The sequence below is a fragment of the Melospiza melodia genome, chromosome 2 (genome assembly GCF_035770615.1).
Source record: "Melospiza melodia melodia isolate bMelMel2 chromosome 2, bMelMel2.pri, whole genome shotgun sequence".
NCBI lineage: Eukaryota > Metazoa > Chordata > Aves > Passeriformes > Passerellidae > Melospiza > Melospiza melodia.
Window position 1 is genome coordinate 26,132,863 of NC_086195.1, and position 11,113 is coordinate 26,143,975.

Consider the following 11,113-nt stretch of genomic DNA (forward strand, 5'->3'; position numbering starts at 1 on the left):
ATTGTTATTGATGGCTAAATTATGATAGACATTAATTATTTTTTCTTAAAAGGATATTATTAGTGCAGTTTTGGAACAGAAGTTTTGGTAAATGTCAGAAATGAGCAATGCTTTGTCCATTTTTTAAAATTTGTTTGAATTATGAAATCTTCTGCTGTAAGTTTGCTTCCATTAGTACTTGGTGGGATGGATATGAGAACAAGGGGAATGTTTTTGATTATAAAACAACATTGAGAAAAAAGGGTACTGTACAGCTCCAGTTAATTCCGGATAACTGACAGTCTGTCGTAACGTGTTGTTCTGTTCTGAGTGAACACCTCAGCAAGAGTTCCAACTCCCCTCTGGAAACCTGGTAGTTAAGCCACTTAAAAGTGCACAGAATCAGCTGTAACATGTGCTTCTAATGTGTACCTTTAAATTGAATTACTAGCCTTCAAGCATGCCAGAGCAGCATGTATTTTGTTAATCAGCCGCTGAGTAGCTGTGGCCAATTTTGTTTCTTTTCTCATTCAAGTCATTACAAGCAGAAAAGAGAAGTCTTTCCTTTGAGTAACTCATGTGAGGAAGCTTTCAGAAGTCATAAAATATGAGTGCTAATTTCACTGTTACTTTTGCAGCATGTCAGTAAGAGTGCTGAGTCCAAGAGCAAGAATTGCTCAGAAATTATCAGAGCACAGGTACTATCAGAGAATAAGCTTACACTCCACAGATAAACAGTGGAAACTAACCAGGGGATAGATGCCATTGCAAGGCTGTAAAAATTTGAGTCAATGAAAGTTAGTGGCTGGATTAACTCAATTTTAAGAAAAAATAACTTAACATAGATCTTTTCTGCATCTGCCAGTTTGCAGGATTGATATTTTTCATATAGAATAAGCTGCTGTGTGCCATAGAGTGGTGAGGCAGTGAAGTAGGAGAAACTGAATTGAGATTTGTGAAATGGGCACATATTTAAATTAGTAAAGGCAAAGACTTCAGTAGCATCCTCTGAAATATTGTATATGTAGGGAAGTGTTAGGCCAGTGGCAAATCTGTTCCTGGGATGTGTAACATACTGCCAAACTCAGGAAATGAAAAAATCCATCTAGAGTCGGTTGTTGCCTGGTCTTCCTCCCTCTGTGAGTTTGTGTTCATGTAGGAAAATACAGATCCTCAGGTTAGTTGTGAATAAACATTAATTCATTGTTTTCAGTGTGTTTCCACCAATTTTTCCCAAGTGAAACATTGGCCTGGATTTAGTGGAGGTGGAAATATCAGTGATTTTTCCTCCATTCTCTTTTCCAAGAAATGTATTCTAACACCTGAAAAGCTGATAAGTCATTTGGAAAGACAAAATATAGGTCGTGCCTCCAGAACTTATTCACTGCACTCTCTATTGTTGCTGCTTCCTGCTCAGTGGGAAAATGTGTACAAATCCCTTGTGTAGATAAAGCCCAAGTGATCTCAGATCAGTAACATCCAGCATTGACACTGTAGTCATATTTTCTTTACTGAGAGAGAAAGAAATCAAGGTCACCTCACAAAAAGGAGGTTTTGCTTTCCCTATATTTGTGAGGGGTTGGTTTTGCTAGTGAGGGGTTTTATTTTTGATTAGTTGGTTGGTTGAGGTTGGTTTATTTATTTATTTGGTGAGATTTTGTATGTTTATTAGTTTGTTTTTCAGACTGTTCTTGCCAGTTGAAGGCCAATTAAAAACAAGGCAAACTGAGAACGACCTTATTCTTCAGCTGATGACAGAAATTGCCAGGCAGGGTTCCCAGTGACTCAGAAACAGGGATGAATCTATTTGACATCCTAGAAACACTACTTTTCTCTGGCAGAAGTTTGTATCACCCCTGTTGTTACAAACAAAATAGGTCAGGGTCAAGAATTTGGCATTTTTCAGCAAAACTTTGTTTCCTCTGAGAATTTCCAGATAGATTCACTTTGAAGTGAGGGAGTCAAAAGGACTAAATTAACATCTTGTCAAAGCTACTTCTCTTCCAAAAGCCTATTTAAAATACAGTGGCACAGATGCTCTCTGCCGTAACCAGAATGTTTCAGAGCAGGATGTTGTTTAAATTTCGCTTGTTCTCTCAATGTTCTTTCCCATAATAATGTCAGTCTTTTTGAAGAAACAAACAAATGGAATAAAATCTTAAATAAGGTGGCTCTGAAAGTATTTGTGAGGGAATTTGTTGTGTTCCATGCTCAACAAGAAAACCTTTGAAAAGAAGCAACTTGAGGGAATGCTTGGAGACCAATATCCCCTCCTTCCCTTCCACATGCTCTGCCTTCCTGGGCTCACCTTTGAAAAGTGGTCAGCTAGCCTGCAGCAAGAGAGAAAAGGACAAGCACCTGGAAAGCCAAAGAAGTTTAACCATTTCATTCTCAGGCTTGAAGATTCATCGAGGCAACCTCAGAAGAGCTCTGTGCAACAGCAGCAGACCAATTTCTGTTACTGGTCAGAGCACTAGGGTCACTGTATTCCAAAGGAAATGATGTCTTCTTCAAATTATAAAGGACAGAGGGAGAGAAAGGCCACTTTGCTTCATCTCGAATACCTCCTTTTATGTTTAAGTTCGTATTTGTTGGATATTTATGGTTCAAATCACAAGCTACATCCAGTGCATTCCATCCTGCTGAGGCCTTTCTGTAGATATGGGAGAAAAAAAAAGCAATATGCCTATTCCTCATCTGGCCTTTGTTTCCATTTTTATTTTGTCATATTTTTGGTTTTGTACTCTTAGTTGACTTAAGCACTAAAAGGAAAAAGAAATCTCTCAGTGTATTAATTTTTTGAAGGTGGTTTTTTTTTGCACCTCTGTGTAAAACAGCATCTAAGTGTCACCTTCATAGCCCTGATGCCTTGTCTCCAAATTAGAGTCATATTCATTTCCCCACTACATCAAGGATAGAGGTGTTGCCTCAAGACCTAATTTAGGCTTTGAACCTCTACCAGACATCAGGCCAGCAGCCTTCCTGATCTGAGCAGTCCCATTTTCCAGCCACACATGGGTCCCATCATCACCTGCCAGGCTGTGTACTAATGCTGTCTGTCCCTGTATCCAACTAAATGAACACCAGTGGGACAAAACAGCACAAGATACAGCATGCTTTTTTACTTTCTTCTCACCTCTAGGTGTGAAGGAAGAGACCTCTCCTCCTGTGGCCTCTGAGTAATAATATCATAAATCCCATTATTAGCATTAAAAGTAGTAGTGATCATAATATCATAACAGTATAGGTCACCTCAGGGTGTGATGCAAAGACACTAAAGCCTCAAAAGAGCTCTTAATATGTCAGGAAAGGCTGCAGAGAGGTGCTTTGTGATGCTTAGAAACCAGCACAAAGGATGTATAGTTTTTAGATTTGCCAGTCTGATGTCTCTTTGGTTAACATCATGCTTTCACACAAAGCAGTGGGCATCTTTCTTTCCAGTCAGATATTCCTGCATGACTCATCCCTCTTTCTTTTCTTAAGTGTTTAAACACATGAAGTAATGTCTTTCCCATGTTAATGGAACTGGTGCTTGAATAAAATAAACCATCCAGGTGGTTTTAGTGCTGTGTGTGTTGTCCTCCAGTGCTCATAGTAAAGAGGATTTTGAATTCAGCTGAATGGGGGCAGCCATTAATGTAAAAGCCTTGCAGCTCAAAATCATTTGAAGCAATTAGGAGCAAGGAAGAGCAAAAGGAAAAAAAAAAAGAAAAAGGAGATGCAATAGCACTTTCTACCTAAATTCAACCACACACTTAAAATGCATTTATTTTTGAATAATGTTCAGAAGCTTCAGCAAAGGGGTAAAATAAGACAAGAAAAGCTGTCACCCATTTACCAACTGGAGACCTCATTTTGGCACATTTAGGAGCCATTGTTGCACTTGCATTTTCTTCACACTAGAAAGTCATTCTCCCTTGAAGGAAAAAAAGACATATAGTATTATATTTTTAAAAGAAGATATTTAAATTCCAGTCCAAGGCATAGAAAATCATGACATGCATTCATATCTGTTCCATGTTCCTTGACCAGGAGGTTGGTCCAGCAGAACTGCAGAGAGGTTCTGTATTTGCTTTTCTACTTCGTCTGCTTCCTCTGGAATAACAGTTAATTTTGATGATATTTTGGTGCAAGTACTCGTTTTCTTCAACTCTTGCCACATTATCCAATACACATGAATTTGAAATCCAATAGAAATTATTAAAATTTTCGGTTGGCCTTTTTCTTTATTTTTATGGATGCTTTTTCCCATCATTTTTTTTTTCTCTTTAGCTTTATTTCTGTTAATTGCCAGTGGTTTGCACCAGAGTTTTTTTTATTTGCTTTTTGGGTTTTTTTGGGTTTTTTTTTTTTTTTTGGTTTGTTTTTTTGCTTGTTTTTGGTTTTTTTTTTTTTTTTGTTTTTTTGTTTTTGTTTTTTTTTTTTTTTTTGTTTTTTGGTTTTTTTTTTTGTTTGTTTTTTTGTGGTTTTTGTTTGTTTGGTTGGTTTGGGTTTTTGGATTTTTTTTTCTGTTGTAGATATTTGGAGTCAGCTGCTTCAGCAGGTTTCTGATATACTGGTTTTACTTTACTTTAATCAGACATGGAGATTGGGAATGGAATTGAAGGGGGCGTTTGCCAAGAGGGTGAACAGTGCTGAAGGTTTGAATGCAATGTAAATCACAGAGTAGTCAAAAGGCTTGGAAGCAAGAAGGAAAAGACGGCCCAGCCTTTTCCCATCTGACTGTTAAATAAGCTTTTTGGAGAGAAGTTCAGTAAAGGTCTTTCTTCCTCACAGCTCTGATTTCCCTATTTCATGAGCCTGCAGCAAAACTGTAATCCTTTCAGAACGCCTGCATTAGCACAGATGCCTACAGGAGGGAGGATAAAGCCCAGTAGCATTTTCAGCAGGAGTTCTGGACCAGCACAGTGTTTCAGTGAAGATGCTATTAACATCTGCTTGTCTGCTGTTCATGGTTTCAGCCTCAGTGGGAGCTCATCTGCTGGAGGAAGGGTTTCAAGAAAGGTCAAGTGAGAAAAATACTCTGCCCCACCCCAGGTTTTGAAGGGTTTGTTTTCACTGTGACTTTGTTGTTTTTCCTCAGGCTATAGTACAAAGTCATCTGGACTGAAAAACACATGTTGCTCATTGTGCATAAGAGATGGGTTTTCCTTGTGTGGAAAGCAGCACTACCATTCACCTTTTCTCTCTTTCCAAGTAGTAGAAATACTTGCAAAGACTCTCTCTCTGAACAGAAAAGTTAACCTTCACTGCTCTTTCTGCTGTCATCCAAATACAGCCAATTATCTTTGCCTGTATTGGTGATTTCTGTCTGGTGATCAATCATTTCTGCTGAGCTGCGGTGGGGCTTCCTCATTAAAAAAGGGGATAAATAAAGAAGCAAACTGTTTTTATGTATCTAAGTGGTACAAACTTCAACTAGACATTTCAAAATTTGGGATCTGAGGGTTCTTTTGCCTGAGGTGTAAAGATTTTTCATAGACTCCGGGGAAGCACAAAGTGGTATTTATTCTAATGCTATTATTTCTACCCATTGGGAAGTTTCTGTTTGTTCTAAGGTGGCAGAAATGGAGCTAAGCACTACTGTTAATATTTGCATTTCAGCAGGTTTGACGGTGACCTCCCTCCCCCAGTTCCCTCAAATGAAATTAAAAGATGTAAGGGGAAAAGTTGTAAGTTCTCGAAAAGGACTGTCTTCAAAAGTCATGCAATAATGCTGTGGATGGATTTTAAAATAGGGCTTGTTAAATTTATGATCGCTAATAACATTTGTAGTTACAGTATGCAAGCAAAGATAAGGCCACTCTAATTTCATGCTTCAGGAGCTGAGATGATTGCCCACGGGGGGTCAGGAAGGATATTTTCCCTCCATGCATACACAGCACGGCACAACTGCTTGGGACCATAATCACCCCTCACATCCAAAGAACATGCCTGGTTTAAGCACATACTTCAGTGATATGCTGAGCTGGGGCTGTCAAGGTTCCTTATTACCATGGGCAATATTAAGTGTCCATGTGGCATTCTTCAGTTTCAAATGCTGTAGAAATACTGAACCAAATTCTGCTAATTCCCAAAGTAACTCCTTTCAGCTGAGTGTGGTGGCTGCAGGATTGCCAATGACCTATTGAGTTGGTTTGTTGCCTAACATATTCTGTAAACTTCCCCAAAAGGACTACATGTGTGAAACACAAGTAATTCAAGACACCTAAAATACTTTGAAGTTCTTCACTAGAATCATTGGGTTTCTCTAATCTTAGGTTTGTGATCACTTTTGAATTTCTCAGGTAGTGAATTGTTGGTGATGAAATTATAGCTAACATATATATAATTTACGTGTTTACCATTTCCCTATGTGAATGGTAAACAACAAGCAAATTAAAAAGTGAATCATCATCTAACAAACTGTGGTGAAAAAGTTGAGAAATGGAAATGGATGGGAGAAACTAGCCTTTGATTTCAAGGATGTTGCATAGGTTTGTCAGGAATTGAATATAATGCTAGTTTTTTAAGTACTTTTAAGAGTGAATTGCAGTATGTACTTCAATATTCTCACTCAACAGATTGAAAAAAAATAAGACAAAGCAATTAGGTGAATCAGTCAAAACCTTGGGGTATTTTGGAGAGATTTTGTCATTTGCCAAAAAAAGAACATGATTTTTAATCTATCTTAAATGGCTCATCCTGCTTGTTCACATGGATAGAGAAAAGAAAGTAGCCCACTCATATATCTATTCATATATCTAATTATTTCATATGAACATATATATTTTCATAACTAGTCTTTTTATACAAAGAGGCTTCACTGTTGACAGTAAATGTTTTATAATATAAATTAAATTCCTAGAGTTACAAGGAGAAATTTTTAGCAAATTTAGTCCAGTTGTATTTGGGATAGATGTTATGAAGTATAGACATTTTGACTTCATAAATAAAAGTGATCCTTTGTCCAAGTGTCTGCTGCATCTGTTTCTCAGTAGCCCAGACAGCTGGAGAAACACAGCATTTGCCTTCACATGTCAGTCAGTCTTTGGATGGAAAACACAGACATTTTGACACTGTATCCAGCAGAGGGATGCACCTCACACAGGTTTTGTTTGATAGGAATACATTTATTTTATCTTGGATTACTTGATGTTAGCTTGCTGTAATTCTTTACCTCACTCATGTGCTCCTGTTGCTACTCCCCTGGGTTCCTTCAAGGACCAAGACTACAGTTTAGCATTTCCTCAATCTGTTTATTTCAGTCTCATTAAAATCCAATGTTTACTTCTTTCAAAAGCTGAAGATTTGCAGATTCAAGGCATTTGATTCAGATTGCCGGACAAGCCAGATGCCACAGACAGAAACATCTCTTTACTCTGTCCCTGAGCAACAGCAGGAGAGGAACTTAGAAGACATTTGTGTGCCCTCAGCTTTTGATGAATTTTTGGATATTTAATTTCCCTGCACCATGCGATGTAAACTAGGTGATCCAGACAACACAGCTAAGGCTTGCAAAAATAGTAACCCGAAAATTTGTCCTTCAGAACTGCACACAGCAGGAACCAGAGTGGTCCAAACCTATTTGTGACTTTTCTGTAGAATTTTATTTTATCAAATAAATGTAATGTGGTGGGCTAAGAGATGAGCCCATTTACACAGAGTGGTGTATAATGCACCACGGGCAAAGCAGCACATCAGCAGGTGAATTTTGACAAGGATCAGAGTAGGGGGCCTGCTGAGTATAGTGGGGCTAATCCTACCTCTGCCTGCCTTTGTTAGTAAATGCCTACCTTCCCTCTGTGTTTTCAGCCTTTAAATCTTCAGTTAGAAGCTGGGACATAGATAGGTGTCTGGCTGAGATGGAACCCATTGATAATTTCCTGTGTGAGTACCACAGGTACCATGTTTTCAGTGTACTGGTGGTGACAGCCTGATGTTAAACCACACAAAGAAATTAGTGAAACTAAAGCTCAGTGTATAGTTGATTCAGGCTGGTCTAATTTTGAGCAATTTTCTTACCAAGCAGCAGTGTTTATCCTCCATAGCAGCCATTCATTTATTCCCATTACAACAACATGGGGTTCTGGAGTTAAATGCAGAAATGTGACAGAAGCCAATTACCCACTGCATGCTTGGGTACATGGATATTGGTGAATACATGCCATCCATCTCAACAGTGATTCTTTCCCCTGATAAATACCTAGGGAAGAAATTTACAAAAGGCCCAGGAAGAATCCCTGTGTAATGAGACCTGTTTAAAAGTGATTTAATTTCCAATACCCAACTGGGAGTGTAGGTTTTGGGGTTTTTTGATTGTTCTTCTTATCATCTTAGAATACATGCCGCTCTTTTTTTTATCTCTGACTTTCCTTTTTATATAGATTAATATGCAGCTTTTTGTATTGCGTTACAGTTAAACATTTATAAACAGTTGAAGATTTTGAACAAAGGAGAAAGCTTTCTGTAAAATAAAAGCAGTTGCAGTAGGCTGGAGAAAATGGGTCTTAAAGTTTCAACTTAAAACGTAGTGGGAGTAGATGTCCCACATTTGTAATTGTGAGTCTAATTATGCTTTTGTTAGAGATACTGAAATTGGATACTATGCCAAAATAGCAGACTAGGCAGGGGGAAGAGTCTGTATTTTATCTTTAGAATTGGCTGTATTAAAGTCCAAAGGACATCCAAAGTTCAAGAAATACTTGTAAAAGAGCTTTATATATGAAATTGTCTACAGTATTTATAATTTTTTGCTCTATTTTTTTATCCTTTACCAAGCTTGAACAGTACCTTTGGATTTCATGATTTTGTCATTAGTGGTGTTTTAGAAACCTATGTGCTGGCAGTAGTGTGCCTCAAAATGCAGTATCCCAGAGGAAGCAAGCATTTATCCTGTATTACATTGCATCATAATACAACATAACACAGCTTGAATTGCACACTCCAAATCTGTGCCCCAGGGGTGAAGTGTGATTACCCAAATAAGCACAGTAAGAAAATAAGGACACTTTGGAAAGTAAGAATTAACTGGCATCTTGGGAGAGAACTGATTTTCCCATCATGCACTCCAGCGCAGAAGCAGGGAAAATAAAACACTGCTGAGTGCTGGTGTGATGTGGTGTGCTCTGGATGTCAGTGCAGCTGGGATATGTGGAGTTATGCTGAGAAGGGTACAAAATCCAGACAGGGACCCCTATTTTCAAAGTTTTCTGTCTTGATATTGAACTCAGTCACTACCAATAAGCTTGTGTGAGAGTCAGGAGCAGAGCATGGTGTGCTGCTGCTTGGTTTCACCCTACTCAAGAAGTAATTATCCATTACACCTATGCTGAACTCCTAATGTAAGGGAAGGAATGATTTCCTAAGGTTTGGGATGAAAATTTGTGATTCTGGAGTTATGTGTTTCCTCTGTCTCAATGTTGATGCTTGATTTTAAGCAAGTTTCTCACATCATCAATTCCCATTTGTACAAGGCAGGTAACAGTAGATTCCTGCTTCCCTTAAAAAAAAATACTGTGTGAGAGATTATGAGAGACGGGGCTTTTAGAAACCACAGGGATAGGCAGAGGACTGAAATCTATTTGTGGAAATCCTGAGAGGTGTTGGCCTTTAATTTCAGTTACCTGGGGCTGCTGGCCTGGAATATTCCTGGGTTTTGTTTTTGTCTCTGCGTCAGACACACTCCCAGAAGAGGCTCGGATCATGGTTTTACTGCAGTGAGTCCTGCAGTGGCAGCAAAGAAGGAGGATTAATGGCAAGTTGCTGGGGGAGGGCAAGCTCATTTGTGTGAGCTCCTGATGGACATCCCTATCCCTGAGAAGTTCCTCAGAGCATCTCAGCAGACAACACAGTGTTTGTTTCAAGCCAGGCTTGACTTTTTTGACATTGCACTGGTAAAAGAATATGAAATTGAGGAGTATTTCTCTCTACAGTGTGGCCTGAGTGTTCCTTCAGCTGTTTTTTGTAAAAAGTTGATCCAACGTTCCTTCAGTGCTTTTCTATCCCAATAGACCATGTTTCTCAGAATCTCTGTGTGTGCCTGCCACAAGTGAAAGGCAGCTGATTTTCAGGCAGCAGTTAGCAACCAGACAGCCCCGAATGTCACCACCCTCAGTGAGAAGACATTTGATCTGCCATTTGCCCAAGGACATGTAGAGGAAACCCCTGATGTTTTGAAGAGTGTCTTGGGAACATTCATCACCAAGGCTCAGAACAAAATGCTTGTTGATTGTGCACAGAAGTATATACATGGCAGTAAGGAAAATTTGTCTTTCTCAAGTTTTCCAGAAAAGTACTCAGATGAACATTCTCTCAAAATAGGCTGTCCTTCTCCTGACTTCCTGAACTGCATGAATCACAGGTAAATCCACCTAAAGGCTAGAAAATGTTAAGCCAACAGATTTTCCACAATTTTATTAGTGCTGTTTGTAAAAAATGGATGAAAAATAGTCCCGCTAGAAAGAATGTCTTTGTAGAGAATGGCCACCAAACATCAACCATTACTTAGCTATAAGCATTTGCAAAACAGGTAGATAACATGAAAAGGAGATTCTTGCTGGATAACCTTAAATAACCTGATTTTATACCTCACTCGGCTTAGACTGCAGTAATAATGTGATGTATTTATTTGTTAGAAAAATAAGAATGTCTCTTTATTGTTTTAGGTATGCCAGTGGGATTAACCATGCAATAAATAAATTGAAATTCTGTGCCAGTAGTATTAAAATCCATTCTAGCTGTCCAGCTGGCCTCTTCTTGCCATCATTATCTAACGTGCACAAACTCTCTTTAGCAGAAACCCTCTCAGACTGCTCTTAGTTCTGAGACAAACTTTGTAAGGAGAAATATGAGCTTTTAGTGCACCAACAGGTATTATTATGAGGAAAGAGAGGAAACAAAAGCCTGGGTTACACAGAAGGCAGGAAAATTTCATTATTTTCCATAATTTTTGTTTCAGACCTGGAGAAAGGCTGGAGTACATGGTATCTTATTTGGTTTTGCTAATTATATCAGCTATTTGAATCACATTCGGAAACTCATCAAATCCAGGCTATTTTGAAGTGCATGTTAGAGTGCTTTTAGCAGGGAACTTCTTTTCTATCCCCTCCTACGTGGAAAAAAGACAGAGGCTTCACTTTTCACGTCCCTGATG